General features: G+C 50.0%; 1 protein-coding gene across 1 annotated transcript in view; it reads right to left on the bottom strand.

The window, feature by feature from the left end:
* The window catches only part of LOC137438283 (semaphorin-5A-like), a 109224-nt gene extending 105828 nt beyond the window's left edge, over positions 1-3396 (bottom strand). Inside the window, exon 1 of the mRNA XM_068133414.2 lies at positions 3282-3396. The gene's annotated coding sequence lies outside the window, so the exon portion shown is untranslated. The remainder of the gene's footprint in view (positions 1-3281) is intronic.
* Positions 3397-17209: the final 13813 nt, after the last annotated feature.

The raw sequence follows: 17209 nt of genomic DNA, 5'->3' as shown, positions 1-17209 counted from the left end.
CACGCATGTTGAGACGCCGAGCGGTGCGTACTCGCGATCCATGCCGTTTAGATGGTGAACCCGGTTCTAGCGATCTTATTCGTACCATGCTTAATCAATGGATAAATCACAAAAGCGGTCGAATTGGAAAAAGGAAGAACAGATTTATTTACACTATTCACAATGGTTCAGAGAAAAAGGGGACACAGTGCAGCCTTAAACAGTCTTAATTAATACCCAGGACAAACGGGCCCGTCACACACACACACTCACACGGGGTTTGCAGCTGCGGGATGATGGTCCGCATCCAAGGATGGCTCTCGTGCAGCTCCCTCCGGTCTCCAGCTCGTCCCCTGCAGATGGTTAGTAGAGAAGGCAGGAGCTCTCCGCGTGTCGTTTGGACGCACAAGGTTATTACGGGGTGGACGGTAGGTTATGGGCTCTGGCAGTTAATCACTGGCAGGTTATTACCGCGTCTACTCACGTGGCTGAGGTAGGCGCTATTCGCCACCGTCGCGTCTGGCTGCAGCCGTATACTCACACCTCTTCTTCCTCCCCTCTGGTGCGTACGTTATATGCGCGATACAGTTCAAAGCCTCAAAGTGAGTGATGCGAGTCAAGTTCTCCTTCAAAGTCCGGCTCGTAAATTCTCCCAAGTGCTCACAATTCGCTCGCCCCCTCAGGTCCTTCGCCAAGCCCTCTCCCAACAAGTCCTGTTCAAGGGCTTTGTGTAGCGACTTATATAGGCATGCCCCGCGAACCTTCTAGAACTCACCAGACGCGCCTCTCCACGCCCTCTCATGCCATGCTGCTAGAGCCCTGGTTGGCTGGTGGCTCTTACCGTCATCGCCTCTGACGTTCCGCCTTGACGCCGCCCCTACCCCGACCCCGCGCTCCTCCTTCTCAGGCCTACCTCGTGTTACTCAAATAATGAGTGAGCAAAGGGCAGCAAATGCTGCGGGCAGCCAAAGCGTAACAACTGAGTGGGCAGCCAAATGGGGCACGGGATCAATTACACCCATAGAGGTGGAATTGGAGGGTGGACGCAAAAATGAGCGGGACCTAATCTCATGTCTTTACACAACGCAGATATTCATAGGGGAAATGGCCTATACTTACACATACTATGACATAACTAATACTACAAGTGGGCCTACGTGTTGCTCGTGGACTAACTATGGGGGGCAACCCTTTAACCTTTAATGATCAATATGTGCAAATCTCAAAACCGTAGCAATATATACAGTTGGACCCCACTATTCGCGATTCTGCTATTCGCAAGTTCCGCATATTTGTGGGTGATAAAATGCGACCTGTTTCTCTATCCGCAGAAAAGTGTCCTGCAAATTCGCGGTTTTTTTCAAATTCAGCAGCCATATTCCGCGAATTCACGGTTTTTCAGGGGGGGGGGGCACAAAAAAATTTTGCACGAGCCGTTCGCTTGACATATGGTATTTATAAATTTGAGAACCTTTGCCCCCTTTTTCCATTGAAACAATGCCCCACTATTCACAGGTTTCGCCATTCGCGGATTTTCCAGGAACATATCCCCCATGAATATCGGGGTCCGACTATATATGTGTGTGTGTGTGTGTGTGTGTGTGTGTGTATGTGTATATATATATATATATATATATATATATATATATATATATATATATATATATATACATACATATATATATATATACATATATATATATATATATATATATGTCTATATATATGTCAATATATATGTCAATATATATATATATATGTCAATATATATTTATGTCTGGTGTTGGCTTAGCGGTTAGGGTGCTGGCTTGGGATCCTAGGATCCTGGGTTCGAATCCCGGTCGATCGCTAAATTAACACCAGGTGGGTTGACTCAGCCTGTCATCCTTCCGAGGTCGTGCAAATTGAGTACCAGCTTGCTGGGATGAATGATCCTGGTGTGTACCCTGGTTTAGAATAGGTACACCGTATCCCTGCGCATCGTAAGAGGTGACTAAGGGTTGGTGCCAGGAAGGGCATCCGGCCACAAAAACATTGCCTCAAACAGGGAACCATGATTGTCATGGGGCCTGCAAAGCTAACCCCTGCTCTAGCGGGGAAAATGGCCCTAAAACGATCAATTATTCATTCATTCATATATATGTCTATATATATATATATATATATATATATATATTTATATATATATACATACATACATACATACTGTGAACTACATGTTGTCTACATTGAGTATTTATAAATAAGAACAAGTTTTATGGCCTAAAAAAAATCAATGACATATCATTATTCAAATTTCAATGTACCTCTTCACATGTAGTGAGTACTTTCCTTTTACCAGTCCCGGTTCTTCAGTTTTGTGAATGAGGATGATAATCTCGCTTCTTGAGCTGCTTTCTATTTTGTGGGATCAAAACTGGATGCACTTTGACCCCCCCGTAAACCCTCTTACATACCGATTTTTTTAATGCCGCAAACAAACTTGAGTTGCAATATACCAAATATTATTTGTGCCAAGTTTGGTCAAAATCTCATCAGCGGTTTCAGAGAAGAAGTTGCTATTTACTATTTACAGTTACAGTAAGTTACAATTTACAGTTACAGTTACAGTTTACTATTAACTATTTACAGACTGACGACATGCCATCACATAATCTCCCCGGAATAGGATAGTTCAGGTTCAGATCAGTTCAGGATATGTAGTTGTTAGAATGGTAAAATGATATACAGTAGATGAAAGAATTCAAGGTGGTATATCTCTAACAATGATAGTAAACTGTATGTATATATAAATAAATTCAAAGTTTGTGCCAGTAAAGGTGATCATGAAATGTATAAAATAAATAAGTAATTTGAAGTTTCGTATTGTTAGTGGTGAAAGGGCTACCACCTGTAGAAATGATATTGTTATGGATGTGGCTTAGGGTATAAATGGGGCATAGTTTCGAATAGTTATTTTGTAGTGTATGTTTGCATAAGTGTGACATAATTACTGTAATTAAATAAATAGTTAGTGTCGAGTTAAATGCTTAGAAGCTCCCGTCTTCCCTGCCCCTGTGCCCCAGTGTTTGTGTCTATGCCCCCCACCCCTCTTTACATTCTGTAACATTCCCCAATATAACTATCTGCCGTATGTGTAAACGTCCATTCCGCAGCACCAGGTGTCTACATGACCTAAATGGGAAAAGGACATACGGGGGCGACATGGCTCGACAACAGAGGTGCATGCAGAATCCACATGGCTCAAATGGTTGTGAGAATGGGCCCTGCTCATGCTCTCTTGGTTGGGTAATGTTTCTTACCACATCACATCCATGACAACTGCCGATGTGGCTACAGATCCGACGGCGAGTATGGACACCGCCACCACATGGGGAGCTGCAGTGATCCCATGGACCCCAGGTTGACCAGACACGAGAGGCAGGGCAGTCTTGAATCGAATGGCAAAGTCTATAAAAGCACGCGGAGAAAGGATCATGAATGGTTGTTTTTATAAGACCGAACAAATATAAAGATCTGGGGCAATATCGAACTACATCTTGGAGTTTAGGCCACACTCTCCAATTATCTATCTATAATTCCAGTAATCTCTGTCTGTCTGTACGTTTGTTTGTCTGTGACCGCTGTTTCTCGACAACCACGGGTCCGATATACTTTTAACTTGCCAGGTATATTGCTGGGGACCCGAGGATGTGCCTTTTCAAGGTTTCATATTAATCGGACAATTACTTACCGAGCTATGTCCAAAAAACGATTCAACCAATCAGAGAGCAGCGAACGATCGCGTGTGCCGAACGTGGCGGACACACTCTGCCTCGGATGGCACATTTGAGAGCGTATTCATTTATTTCACGTTTGCAAACTATGTTGGCGTTAAACTACGTTTTAAAACTAATAAAAACGAATTTGCGATTCATTCGCTTTCCTGCGCGTTTGTGCACGCGATGGCGATTTCTTTACCAAACTCCGGAAGCCGTTCGCTTTGAACCAAACCATTGCATGTAAATAGAGGGGGGGGATTGTCACCACTCGCAAGCCGTTCGCTTTGGACCAAACCATTTCATGTAAATAGAGGGGGGGGATATAATTTTAGATATAGATATAGTACGGGCATGCCCTAGTATTATATAAAGGACAGAAGCATTTTCTGGCGATTGTTAGACTTTCATTGTCCATATCGTCAATGTCAAGGTCGGCCTGTAAAACCTTTCATTTGTTTAAGAGAACTTTTCCTAAAATAATAATGATATTGCACTTCCCCCATGATCGCAGTGTTAGTGTGAGAAATCTCTGAGGATATCCCAGAGACTCAATAGCTCAGTGAGCTGTCACCGCGTAAGTGATGCGGTCTGTTGGTTTGAGTCCCGGGTTGAGTCAGAATTTTTTTCACACTAGCCCCACGCAGTAATTTACTTCCTGTTTCTTAAATATAAAGGGCAGAGCATTTTCTGGGGATTATTAGACTTTCATTGTCCATATCGTCAATTTCAAAAATTGTCAATATCAAAAACGTTTGTTTAAGGGAACTTTTTTCTAAAATAATAATGATTTTTTTTTTTTGTTGTATACAACATCGAGGCTCGTGAAAGAGCTAACATTAATCACACAAAAAGTCAAACCGACACACACATAAAAAACTAAATAAGGGGAGCGGGAGACAAGATGGGGAGAGAAGGGGAAGGACACAAACACAACATTTGAGAGCAGGGACATCGAGAGAACTGTGGGAGGGAGAGGGCTTGGGGGGAGGTGGGAGAGGTATAAAACATATGGACACTGCAAGGACTTCCAGGAAAGAAGTTGGAATTTCAAGAAAAAAAGAAAAAAAGAAAGGGATCTGGGGTGAATTAGCGGGGGTAGAAAAGATCAAGGTTTTGGATGGGGGATGATAGGAGATGGTGGTGAACAGCTGTTTTAAAGACCGGGAGGGAGGAGTGGGATTGAAGGGAGTGGGGGAGTTTGTTCCAGAGGCGGGAGAAAATGGGAATGAAAGAGTGAAGGTGAGCAGAGAGCCTAGATTTTGGCAGTTTAAGTGACTTTTTGCATATTCCCATAATATTGCATAAATATGCATAATATTGCATAAATATGCATAATATTGCATGTTATATTGCACTTCCCCCATGATATAAGGACTCTAAAAAAAGTGATCTGGGCATCAATGTGTTCAAAATGTCATACGTCCTCCTCCTAGTGTTCACCATAATATACACAGCTTGCGGCAATGCACATTATACGTTTCAATAAACTGTAAGGAAATGTGATCCTTTTCATTTGAAAACATCAACATTGTATAGACGGCCACATATTCACCTGACAATGGCACACACTTGCCGCACGGTAACTCGACACAATTCACGTGATACAATTTGATACAATGCATGCCAATGTGTGCCCAAGTTAACGCTTCAAATATTGAGAATGTATGTTATTACCGACTTCTATGGAACCATTTCAAAGCCAATAGGTCCTGGTTTCATAACAATTTGGTTACATACTTGTTTACCTGGTTCAAACCAAAGCCAGCTGGCATCAGGTAGATTTCCAGTGTTTTTGGGACCAAGAACAGAAGGATCAAGGAAAAGTAAGGTGCTGGGGATGGGAAACAACACTGAAAATAGGGAATACATGATATAAGGAGCAACCGTGGAATATGGGATCACACAGGAGAATGATATAGGTGAAGAAACTGCGCTCCAACGCGAGTCGAAAGAATTGACGCGACCAAAGACGGAATTCGTCCGAGTTGCTTTATTGAAACAAAACAGCTCAGGTATTCTGACAAGCCCGTTTATCGGGCAGCAATATATATACACATTTATGTCGGGAAGTTTGCCCGGCAAAAGCTATACCGGGCATGCCCGGGTGTCAAGGGCGAGCCTTGGAAAGGCGAGTCTGGACCTGCCCGGGCGTGTTTGGCTGCGGCCTGGCAAGTCGAGGCTGGGCATGCCCGGACGCTCTGGGCGAGCCCTGGAAAGGCGAGAGCGGGCATGCCCGGGAAAGACGAGACCGGGCATGCCCGGGAGGTTCGGGCGTGCCCGGGAACAGTGAGTCCGGGCATGCCCGGGAGAGGCGCGTCTGGCCGTGTTCTGGCCGGTGCAAGGCGATTGTGTGCATCCAGCGGTAACCGCTACACACGCCCCTCCAGAATCGACCTGCACCGGCAGGGTCAATTTAAGGGGGGTCCGGATGACCCGGCCGAAGCGACCCCTGGAGGGTCGTGGGGAGGGGTCCGACGTGGTGGTGGGTGGTCGAGCGGGGGGAACTGTGGACGGGGGGCGGCCTCGCCGCGGAGGAAGGGCCAACCGTGGTGGTCGGTCGACGTCCATGTGCGCCGGTTTGAGGCGGTCCACAGAAATCCGGTCCGGCCGGCCGCCGAAGTCGACGATGAAAGACTTGTCGCCCCGTCGCAGGACCCGGAAGGGCCCGTCATACGGCGGCCGGAGTGGCCCCCGGTGCGCGTCATGACGCACAAAGACGTACTCCGCTGTGCGAAGCGCCGGGGGGACGTAGGACTGGGGGCCACCGTGGCGGGACGTCGGCACGGGGGCAAATCGTCGGGCGGCCTCCTGGAGGTCCGAGCGCTGGCGAGCGGCGGACCAGGGACTGGTAGCGTCGGGCACGAATTCGCCCGGGACGCGGAGCGGCTGGCCGTAGACGAGCTCGGCGGCGGACGCCTGGAGGTCTTCCTTGGGGGCCGTGCGAAGGCCCAAAAGGAACCACGGCAGCCGGTCGGCCCAACCGTCGTCCTGAAGGCCGGCCATGAGTGCGGCCTTCATGGAGCGGTGAAACCGCTCGCACAACCCGTTGGCTTGGGGGTGGTAGGCCGTGGTGCGGTGCAGCGTGACCCCCAACGAACGGGCGACCGCGCCCCAAAGCTCAGACGTGAACTGTGGGCCGCGGTCGGACGAGATGTCCGCTGGTGCGCCGAAGCGCGCGACCCAGGTGGCGATGAACGCCTGCGCCACGTCGGCGGTGGTGGTGGAGGCGAGGGGCACGGCCTCCGGCCACCTGGTGGTCCTGTCCACCATGGTGAGCAGGTGGGTGAACCCCCACGAGGGGGGCAGGGGACCCACCAGGTCAACGTGGACGTGGTCGAAACGCCGTTCAGGCACGGCGAAAGGTGCCAGCGGGGCCTGGGTGTGGCGGTGGACCTTGACCCGCTGGCAGGCCGTGCAGGCGTTGGCCCAGTCGCGGATGTTTCGTCGAAGGCCGTGCCAGACGAAACGCGCCGACACCAGCTTCTGAGAAGCTTTCCGGCCCGGGTGAGAAAGGCCGTGGATGGAGGCGAAGATGTGGCGCTGCCAGGAAACGGGCACGATGGGGCGAGGCTGGCCCTGGGAGACGTCGCAGAGCAGGACGGTGCCCGCGAAGGGAATGTCGGCCAGGCGGAGGCCCGTGTCCGCCGCACGGAGTGCCTGCACCGAGGCGTCGGTGGTCTGGTCGGCCGCCATGAGCGCGAAGTCCACGCCGAGGTGGACCGCGTTCGCGCTGGCCCGAGAAAGACAGTCGGCCACGGCGTTGTCTTTGCCGGCGACGTGCCGGATGTCCGTGGTGAACTCCGACACGGCGGAGAGGTGGCGCTGCTGGCGGGCCGACCACGGCTCCGTGACCTTAGCCATTGCGTAGACCAACGGCTTGTGGTCGACGAAAGCCGTGAACGGGCGGCCCTCCAGGAGGTGTCGGAAATGGCGAACGGCCAGGAATAGCCTGAGCAGCTCGCGGTCGAACGTGCTGTAGTTTAACTCGTTCGGCCGGAGTTGCCGGCTGAAAAAAGCGAGTGGCTGCCAAACCCCGTCCACCCATTGCTCATGGACGGCGCCCACCGCGTAGTTGGAGGCGTCCGTAGTGAGGGCAATGGGCGCGTTGAGCACCGGGTGAGCCAGCAGCGTTGCATCGGCGAGGGCCCGTTTGGCGCTGGCGAAGGCCGCGTCCATGGCCGTGGACCAAACAATGTCATGCTTGGCCGGCTTGCCCCGGAGGGCCTCGTAAAGGGGCCGCATGAGCTGAGCAGCGCGGGGCACGAATCGGTGATAAAAATTCACCATGCCGAGGAACTCTTGGAGGGGACGCGGGAACGTGGTGATGGCCTCGACCTTGGTCGGCAGCGGCACGGCCCCGGTCTTGGTGATGCGGTGGCCCAAAAAGTCAACGGTCGTCGCGCCGAAGTGGCATTTGACCGGGTTGACAATTAAGCCGTGCTCGCTGAGGCGACCGAACAGTGTTCGGAGGTGGAGGAGGTGCTCGGCGCGGGACGTGCTGGCGACGAGGATATCGTCCAGATAGACGAAAAGAAACGGCAGGTCGCGCAGCACGCCGTCCATCAAGCGCTGGAACGCCTGGGCCGCGTTCTTGAGGCCAAACGGCATCCGCAAAAATTCGAACAGGCCGAACGGCGTGATGACGGCCGTCTTCGGGACGTCGGCCGCCCGGACAGGTACCTGGTGGTAGCCCCGTATCAGGTCAATTTTCAAAAAGATGACCCGTCCCGCCAAACGGGCGGAAAAGTCCTGAATATGCAGGATCGGGTACCTGTCGGGGGTGGTAGCGTCGTTGAGACGGCGGTAGTCGCCACACGGGCGCCATCCACCCCCCGGCTTTGGCACGATGTGCAGTGGCGAGGCCCACGCGCTATCGGAGCGCCGCACGATGCCGAGGTGCTCCAACGCGTCGAACTCGGCCTTCGCCATGGCGAGCTTGGCCGGGTCGAGGCGGCGGGCCCTGGCGTAGACCGGCGGGCCCGTAGTTGGTATGTGGTGCTCGATCCCGTGCCGCACCGCGACGGCCGAAAACGTCGGCCGCGTGAGGGCCGGGAATTCCGCGAGCAGGCGAGCGAACTCGTTCGCTGCCGGGAGGGCGCACGCCAGTTTGGTCGGCGCGGAGCTGCTCATCGTGCACGCCAGGGAGCTGAAGGTCTCGGCGTTGACAAGGCGACGACGTTTGACGTCGACCAGCAGCCCGTGCGCGCAGAGGAAGTCGGCGCCCAGCAAAGCCATGGGGATGCAGGCGGTCACAAAAGTCCATTGAAAACGCTGGCTGCCGAAGCAGAGGGTGACGACGCGTGGGCCGAAAGTGCGTATGGCCGAGCCATTAGCAGCGACCAAAGAGGGGCCGCAAACGGCGTCCCGCCTGTCCTGCTCGGAGGCGGGTATGATGCTCAGTTGGGCGCCGGTTTCACACAGGAAACGCCGCCCAGACGCTTTGTCCCGAATAAACAGCAAGTTGCCCGAGTGGCCGGCGCTCATGGCTGGGAATGAACGCCGGCCCGGCCGTTTCCCGACCTGCCGAAAGTGCACGGGGGCCGGCACGTCCGAGCCTTGTGTCCGAACCTGGCGTGGTAATAACACCACGCCCGGTCAGGTGGAGGCCCCGGCCGTCGTGTCGGAAGCGGGCGGTGCGGCGTGGCGGCTGCCAGTTGCACCGGCAGTTCGGCCTCCAACCGCGCAGGGTGCTCGGGCGTCGTGGGCGTCGCCTCGGACGGCGGCGGGCTCCAGGTAACCGCGCCGATGTGCTGGCCCGCCGAGGAGATCTTATCGGCTTCCCTGGCGAGGGCGCGGGAATCCGTGATCAACGTGCCAGCCAGGGCGAGGCGTACCGGGTGAGGCAGCTGGCGAAGGAACAGCTCGCGGAACAGAAAATCCGGAGAGTGCTCACCGAGCAACGAGAGCATATAGTCCATGCGCTCGGACGGGCGCGTGTCGCCGAGCTCGGGCAGAGCGAGCAGGCGCCGTGCGCGTGCTGCCGGTGAGAGGGCGAAAGCGTCGAGGAGGAGCGTCTTCAGCGCGTCGTATTTGTCAGCAGCCGGCGGGTGCTCGAGGAGGCTCAAGGCGCGGGCCGCGGTGGCGGAACCGAGCGCCGCCACAACATGGTGGAAGCGGGTGTCGTCCGCGGTGATGCCTCGCAGGGCGAACTGAGAGTCCGCCTGAGCGAACCAAACAGCCGCGTGAGCCTCCCAGAAGGTAGGCAGTTTAAGCATCACTGCCGTATCCATGTCGGTAGGTCACCAATGAAGAAACTGCGCTCCAACGCGAGTCAAAAGAATTGACGCGACCAAAGACGGAATTCGTCCGAGTTGCTTCATTGAAACAAAACAGCTCAGGTATTCTGACAAGCCCGTTTATCGGGCAGCAATATATATACACATTTATGTCGGGAAGTTTGCCCGGCAAAAGCTATACCGGGCATGCCCGGGTGTCAAGGGCGAGCCTTGGAAAGGCGAGTCTGGACCTGCCGGGCGTGTTTGGCTACGGCCTGGCAAGTCGAGGCTGGGCATGCCCGGACGCTCTGGGCGAGCCCTGGAAAGGCGATAGCGGGCATGCCCGGACGCTCTGGGCGAGCCCTGAAAAGGCGATAGCGGGCATGCCCGGATGCTCTGGGCGAGCCCTGGAAAGGCGAGATCGGGCATGCCCGGGAAAGACGAGACCGGGCGTGCCCGGGAGGTTCGGGCGTGCCCGGGAACAGTGAGTCCGGGCATGCCCGAGAGAGGCGCGTCTGGCCATGTTCTGGCCGGTGCAAGGCGATTGTGTGCATCCAGCGGTAACCGCTACATAGGGGTGGTTATGACCATGATATGGGTAAGCAGCGAGGACAGTGCCAGACAGCTATAGGTTAAGCTAATTAAGTTTTAGGTTTTATTTGTAGGGGGTAAATTATAAATCAAAAGAGGTGGTGCGGACACTGAATAAGAATTTAGTGGAACTTCGCCAATAATAATGTACAGATGTGGTCAACATCTGAGGAAGGACATAGCTGCCATAGAGAGGGTTCAGCATTGATCGATGAGATCGATTCCGGGCCTAGCTAGACTAAGGCATAAGGAGCGGCTGAAGGAGATGGGGCATTATACATTAGAAAGGAGGTGATTATGAAGGGATTGAATTGAGAGACAAAATAAGTGCAGAGGTGTTTTTCAACGGAATGGACAGTGATAGCAGAGGGCCCATAGCATGATTGTAAAGAAGAGGAGAGTTAGGGCAGTGGTCTTTCAGTCAGAGTAGTTAATGCATGAAATGGTATCCCTGAAAAGGTAGTGGCAGTAGATGGGTTAGATATTGTAAAATTGGAATTGGATAGGTACCTAGATGATTGGGAGATAGAGGGGTATGGGATATTGTAAGGATTTGTGCGTAGATCGTATGGGGATGGGCGATAGTAAATGGAGTAGGTGTAGTGCAGGAATGATGGGCTGAATGGCATCCTTCTGTGCCAAAGTTTCTTGTAACCGTGTTTGCCCGCCCGCCCTCCACCCCCTGAAATACATTATCTTGTAATCTTAAATATTTTAAATTTTGCACACACAAACGAGGGATGGGAATGTACATGTTGTAGATTATTACAAAATCTCTCACACACACACACACAAAGACATATATATATATATAACGTTTCAGGCTGAGCGAAATACAAAATACCAGGATGCAAGTGAAGCAAAATGAAAAGTACATCTTGAGGTTCCAAGCATTGCTCCATTCGCCACTTCAAATGCTAAAATCGAACAGAAAAACAAACAAGCAATGGAACCCACCTGTGTTTGACTTTACTGTAAGCTGCAACACTTTCAATCCCACTGTTTGCTTCACTCAAGACAAATGTGATGCTGCGATCGGCAGTTGGTTGCAATTAAATCCGCCATCCGTAACAAAGATGCCTCCTTCCTGTGCTCGCTGGCATGTTGGCAAAGTATGCTCCGAAACAAGTGCAACGGCGGAATGGGTTTGCCAACTGGTATGTATAATTGGTTGGTGGTGTTGTGAATTGCAAACAGTGGCATCTCCACACATTGCTCGTTTCAAGATTGGAATCTCAGGTTTGCAATCTCAGGTTTGCTCAGTTTCCCCCCAAAGGAAGGACAACCTTATGGTGATTCCTCAAGCTCCTGGCCTGTCAATCTCAGGTTAGCACAGTTTCCCCCCAAAGGAAGGACAACCTTATGGTGATTCCTCAAGATCCTGGCCTGTCAATCTCAGGTTTGCTCAGGTTTCCCCCAAAAGGAAGGACAACCTCATGGTGATTCTTCAAGATCCTGGCCTGTCAATCTCAGGTTTGCTCAGTTTCCCCCCAAAGGAAGGACAACCTTATGGTGATTCCTCAAGATCCTGGCCTGTCAATCTCAGGTTTGCTCAGTTTCCCCCCAAAGGAAGGACAACCTTATGGTGATTCCTCAAGATCCTGGCCTGTCAATCTCAGGTTTGCTCAGTTTCCCCCCAAAGGAAGGAGACAACCTTTTGGTGATTCCTCAAGATCCTGGCCTGTCAATCTCAGGTTTGCTCAGGTTTCCCCCAAAAGGAAGGACAACCTTATGGTGATTCCTCAAGATCCTGGCCTGTCAATCTCAGGTTTGCTCAGTTTCCCCCAAAAGGAAGGACAACCTCATGGTGATTCCTCAAGATCCTGGCCTGTCAATCTCAGGTTTGCTCAGGTTTCCCCCAAAAGGAAGGACAACCTTATGGTGATTCCTCAAGATCCTGGCCTGTCAATCTCAGGTTTGCTCAGTTTCCCCCAAAAGGAAGGACAACCTTATGGTGATTCCTCAAGATCCTGGCCTGTCAATCTCAGGTTTGCTCAGTTTCCCCCCAAAGGAAGGAGACAACCTTTTGGTGATTCCTCAAGCTCCTGGCCTGTCAATCTCAGGTTTGCTCAGTTTCCCCCAAAGGAAGGAGACAACCTTATGGTGATTCCTCAAGCTCCTGGCCTGTCAATCTCAGGTTTGCTCAGTTTCCCCCCAAAGGAAGGACAACCTTATAGTGATGCCTCAACATCCTGGCCTGTCAATCTCAGGTTTGCTCAGTTTCCCCCCAAAGGAAGGACAACCTTATGGTGATTCCTCAAGATCCTGGCCTGTCAATCTCAGGTTTGCTCAGGTTTCCCCCAAAAGGAAGGACAACCTTATGGTGATTCCTCAAGATCCTGGCCTGTCAATCTCAGGTTTGCTCAGTTTCCCCCAAAAGGAAGGACAACCTTATGGTGATTCCTCAAGATCCTGGCCTGTCAATCTCAGGTTTGCTCAGTTTCCCCCCAAAGGAAGGAGACAACCTTTTGTTGATTCATCAAGCTCCTGGCCTGTCAATCTCAGGTTTGCTCAGTTTCCCCCCAAAGGAAGGACAACCTTATTGTGATTCCTCAAGATCCTGGCCTGTCAATCACAGGTTTGCTCATAAGGAAGGACAACCTTATGGTGATTCCTCAAGCTCCTGGCCTGTCAATCTCAGGTTTGTTCAGTTTCCCCCAAAGGAAGGACAACCTCATGGTGATTCCTCAAGATCCTGGCCTGTCAATCTCAGGTTTGCTCAGGTTTCCCCCAAAAGGAAGGACAACCTTATGGTGGTGATTCCTCAATATCCTGGCCTGTCAATCTCAGGTTTGCTCAGTTTCCCCCAAAGGAAGGAGACAACCTTATGGTGGTGATTCCTCAATATCCTGGCCTGTCAATCTCAGGTTTGCTCAGTTTCCCCCAAAATGAAGGACAACCTTATGGTGGTGATTCCTCAATATCCTGGCCTGTCAATCTCAGGTTTGCTCAGTTTCCCCCAAAATGAAGGACAACCTTATGGTGATTCCTCAAGATCCTGTCCTGTCAACCTCAGGTTTGCTCAGTTTCTCCCCAAAGGAAGGAGACAACCTCATGGTGATTCCTCAAGCTCCTGGCCTGTCAATCTCAGGTTTGCTCAGTTTCTCCCCAAAGGAAGGAGACAACCTCATGGTGATTCCTCAAGCTCCTGGCCTGTCAATCTCAGGTTTGCTCAGCTTCCCCCCAAAGGAAGGACAACCTTATGGTGATTCCTCAAGATCCTGGCCTGTCAATCTCAGGTTTGCTCAGTTTCCCCCCAAAGGAAGGACAACCTCATGGTGATTCCTCAAGATCCTGGCCTGTCAATCTCAGGTTTGCTCAGTTTTCCTCCAACGGAAGGATAACCTTATGGTGATTCCTCAAGAACCTTTGTTTTATTGTCTTCATTTTTGTTTTGCAATGAGATAAAGACATTTCGGCTTTGAAACACTCAAGCTCGTAACCTTGTAAACTTTCCGTCTCTGTCTTTCTGTAGTACTTGATATTAAGTTCCAGGTGTTTGCCATCCAATGAGATCACTGAACGATGCCATTTGGTGTCTGAGCTGTTGACCTGCGCAGATCAGACGTCTACCTGTAATTGATGAGTCAAGTCTGATATTCAACGCTGAACAAATATATCATCAGATATTCAGCGCTGAACAAATATATCATCAGATATTCAATTTCATCAATCAAACACAATTGGTCCCTGTGATGATCAGACACAGAATGTATACGTTAACAGGTAGATACTACAAACTCTTCATCTTGCAGTTCTTCGCTGCACACAAGGTGCTGCCCCATGACCATGGGTACAAATTTTCGTTCCGCGGTAAAGCTTTTCCGAGTCCATGTTCCTGCCACTGCTTTCTGTATAAGCATCGCTTGAGGTTGCCAACACCTCATTATGTTATGTCAATCCATTCCTTTATGTCAGACTGCTCTTCGCATTGTCACGGCCATTATGGTAAACCGTATCTCAAAACAGCAGGTGCCATTTGCATTCTGGAGCACTGACTCGGCTCAGCAAGCATGGTTAGTGACATTGGCTTCCTCCCAGGATGCGAAATTAATGATTTTTTTTTTAGCTTCGCAAACAGATGAAGCGCCTTTTTGTGTAACTCAAAATAGTTGGATTTTGTGCATTATTTGTGATTAGATATTTCGTCAAAAAGGCAAATTCATCTGGAGATAGTCCAAAAGCACGTTTTGATTTGTTTTTCACCTTTTCAGTTCAGGAAATTGAAGAAGCACAACCGATCTAAACATGCACCCAGAATACGGTCCTGGCAAAGGATGGCCCATGAATGATGAGAGTTTGCGTTTCTTTTTCAAGTTGGTGAGCGGTGATTGTTTGGTACACCGTATGGTATGTTTAAAGAAACTTTGGAAATAAACTTGGGGGAATGGTGTCCAGTTTGGGGTGCTCTATCAAGCCAAAGGTGTTATTTCAAAAGAACAGTTAATTTGGCCCGGTATCCTGTCGTGCTTAAAATGTTCTCTATCGTGTTTATGGAATATCGGAGGAGTCGGGCATACGCTCACGATGGTCCATGCATGGGATGGTGCAACTCGTCATACTGCTCGAAATGTCCCACCCTTCTCCATTAAACTTGAGAATCACATCATTCCACCTAAATTGATGGGAGGATTTTTAATGGAGACATTTGAAGGGTAAAGTCTGTACATGAAGTCGATATAACAACAGGGAAATGAGGGTAAAAGTTGTGCAAATCACTCGGTGACAACTTGCATATTGTAAATAATTCCATTCATCGGTTGAAGCAGATAGAGTTAGGGTTAGGGTTAGGGTTAGGGTTAGGGTTAGGGTTAGTTAGTACTTAGGTTAGTTAGTTAGTTAGGTTAGTCCGTACTCGTCACAGAACATGGTGGTCACCACGGTGAGTCATGACCATTTCAGTGGCTAAGAACCAATGCAGGACAAGTTTCCACTCCATCCCAGTGTGTGATAGTTTTCACTGAACAGCCGTGGGAATCCAATGCACACCAGGAGGGCAGTGTGACATCACGTTGAACGCTCAACCACCAAGCCACTCAGGGTCGGATGAAGTGCACGGGCAAAATCATCGTTATATTGAAGAAGTTGTTCATGAAAATAAATCTCTAAAAAATATTGTTCATATTTGATGAACACTGGTGGGTTTTCACATTTCTTTTCAACCTCAATTGCAGTCGATGTGCCATTATTTTGTAGGTCACTCTGGATAAGCACAATTGCTTCAATGGTGTGTACTTACAGCCAATAGCAGAACACAAGAGAGTGAAAAAGAGCCATAAGGGGGACAGGAAGAGATAACATTTGTTATCAGATGAAGATGGAGATATTACTACATCCATAATCTTGATCAACTCACCATATCTGCTATTATTGATAGGAATAAATAACCATTCCTTACGGACAAGTTAACTCCATCACAATTATGCAGGATGACTTGTAATACTCATTCCCACCGGGAGTGGCGCTATATCATACATACTTACATGGAGAGCATCACCCCTCACCAAAATGCACCCTGAACCCCCAAAACTATTAATTTATTTTAAATCCCAAAGCATTACCGTACAAACCCCAAGTACAACCAACAGCTTCAAATCATTCTGTCCAGTGAGTTAGGAGTGCACAGAAATAAAGCAAACAAACAAATAAAACACAAGCAAACACAAACAAACACAAACAGACAAATAAACAAGAAATATGTCGTGCATAGCACGATGCTAGCGAAATCCCCAAAAATAACTTCTTGACTTTTGGCCTATGTAAACCTTAAAAAATAGTTGGTGGTTGAAATCATTGAACTGATATGCAAATCCTCTTTAAATTTCAAGCAATCAGATGAAAATTGAGGATTTTAGTAATTCCACCTAAGTCGTTGACCTTTGGCCGATGTTGACCTTTTGGCATAAGTTGACCTCAAAAATAATTGGTGGTTGAATTAAGTGACAGTGTTGCGGTTTTGTGTTTTATAATAAAGGTTAATTTTCCCTCCTAGTTAGTTACACTACAGCATGTAGTCTCTTTTAAAGCTCAGTTATTTCTTAGTAAATGTAAGCGTAGACCTTTCCTGTGTTAGTTTTGCGTTGAGGAGGATAATGAGAATTAGGTGCCTTTACGATGCTTCGATGCTTTTGGTTTTGGCGCGAAATACCACGAGGCAGGCCTGAACAAGTCGACCAAGGCCGAAGGAAGGCGGAGGAGGAGCCAACGGTAAGCGCGAGCTACCAATCAGGGCTCGAGGGGAGTGACTTACCACTGCGGCAAAAGGCGGGGTTTGGAACATTCGATTCGGGCTAGGGCGGGGCCATATAACCCTGTGCCCAGAGCCCCCCCGCGTCATAATACGTGAGTTCTCAGTTAAGAGCTGGAGTCATCAGTCGGTTCGGAGCGCTGAGTTATGAGCTGGAGTTATCAGTTGGCAGTTCGGGGTTTTTCAGTGAGTTACGAGAGGAGACGCGTGTATACGAACTTGCCCTGCTCCCCGCGCTCTGCGCAGTATTAATCGCGCTGTAAAGACGACCTGCGCCGGGTCACAGACACACGTATTTCCATCTGCCTGCCTTTGCCGATATACGCGCCATGAGGATTTTCCCTCCTGCCTGCCTTCTCATACGTGCTGTGACCGCCAGAGGGCCACACCGGGTGAGCTGTTCCTGGAGCGACCGA

The sequence above is a fragment of the Myxine glutinosa genome, chromosome 12 (genome assembly GCF_964187855.1).
Source record: "Myxine glutinosa chromosome 12, kmMyxGlut1.1, whole genome shotgun sequence".
In the NCBI taxonomy this organism is placed as follows: domain Eukaryota; kingdom Metazoa; phylum Chordata; class Myxini; order Myxiniformes; family Myxinidae; genus Myxine; species Myxine glutinosa.
The sequence above is the reverse complement of the archived record's forward strand: the minus strand, read 5'-3'. Positions and strand labels throughout refer to the sequence as shown.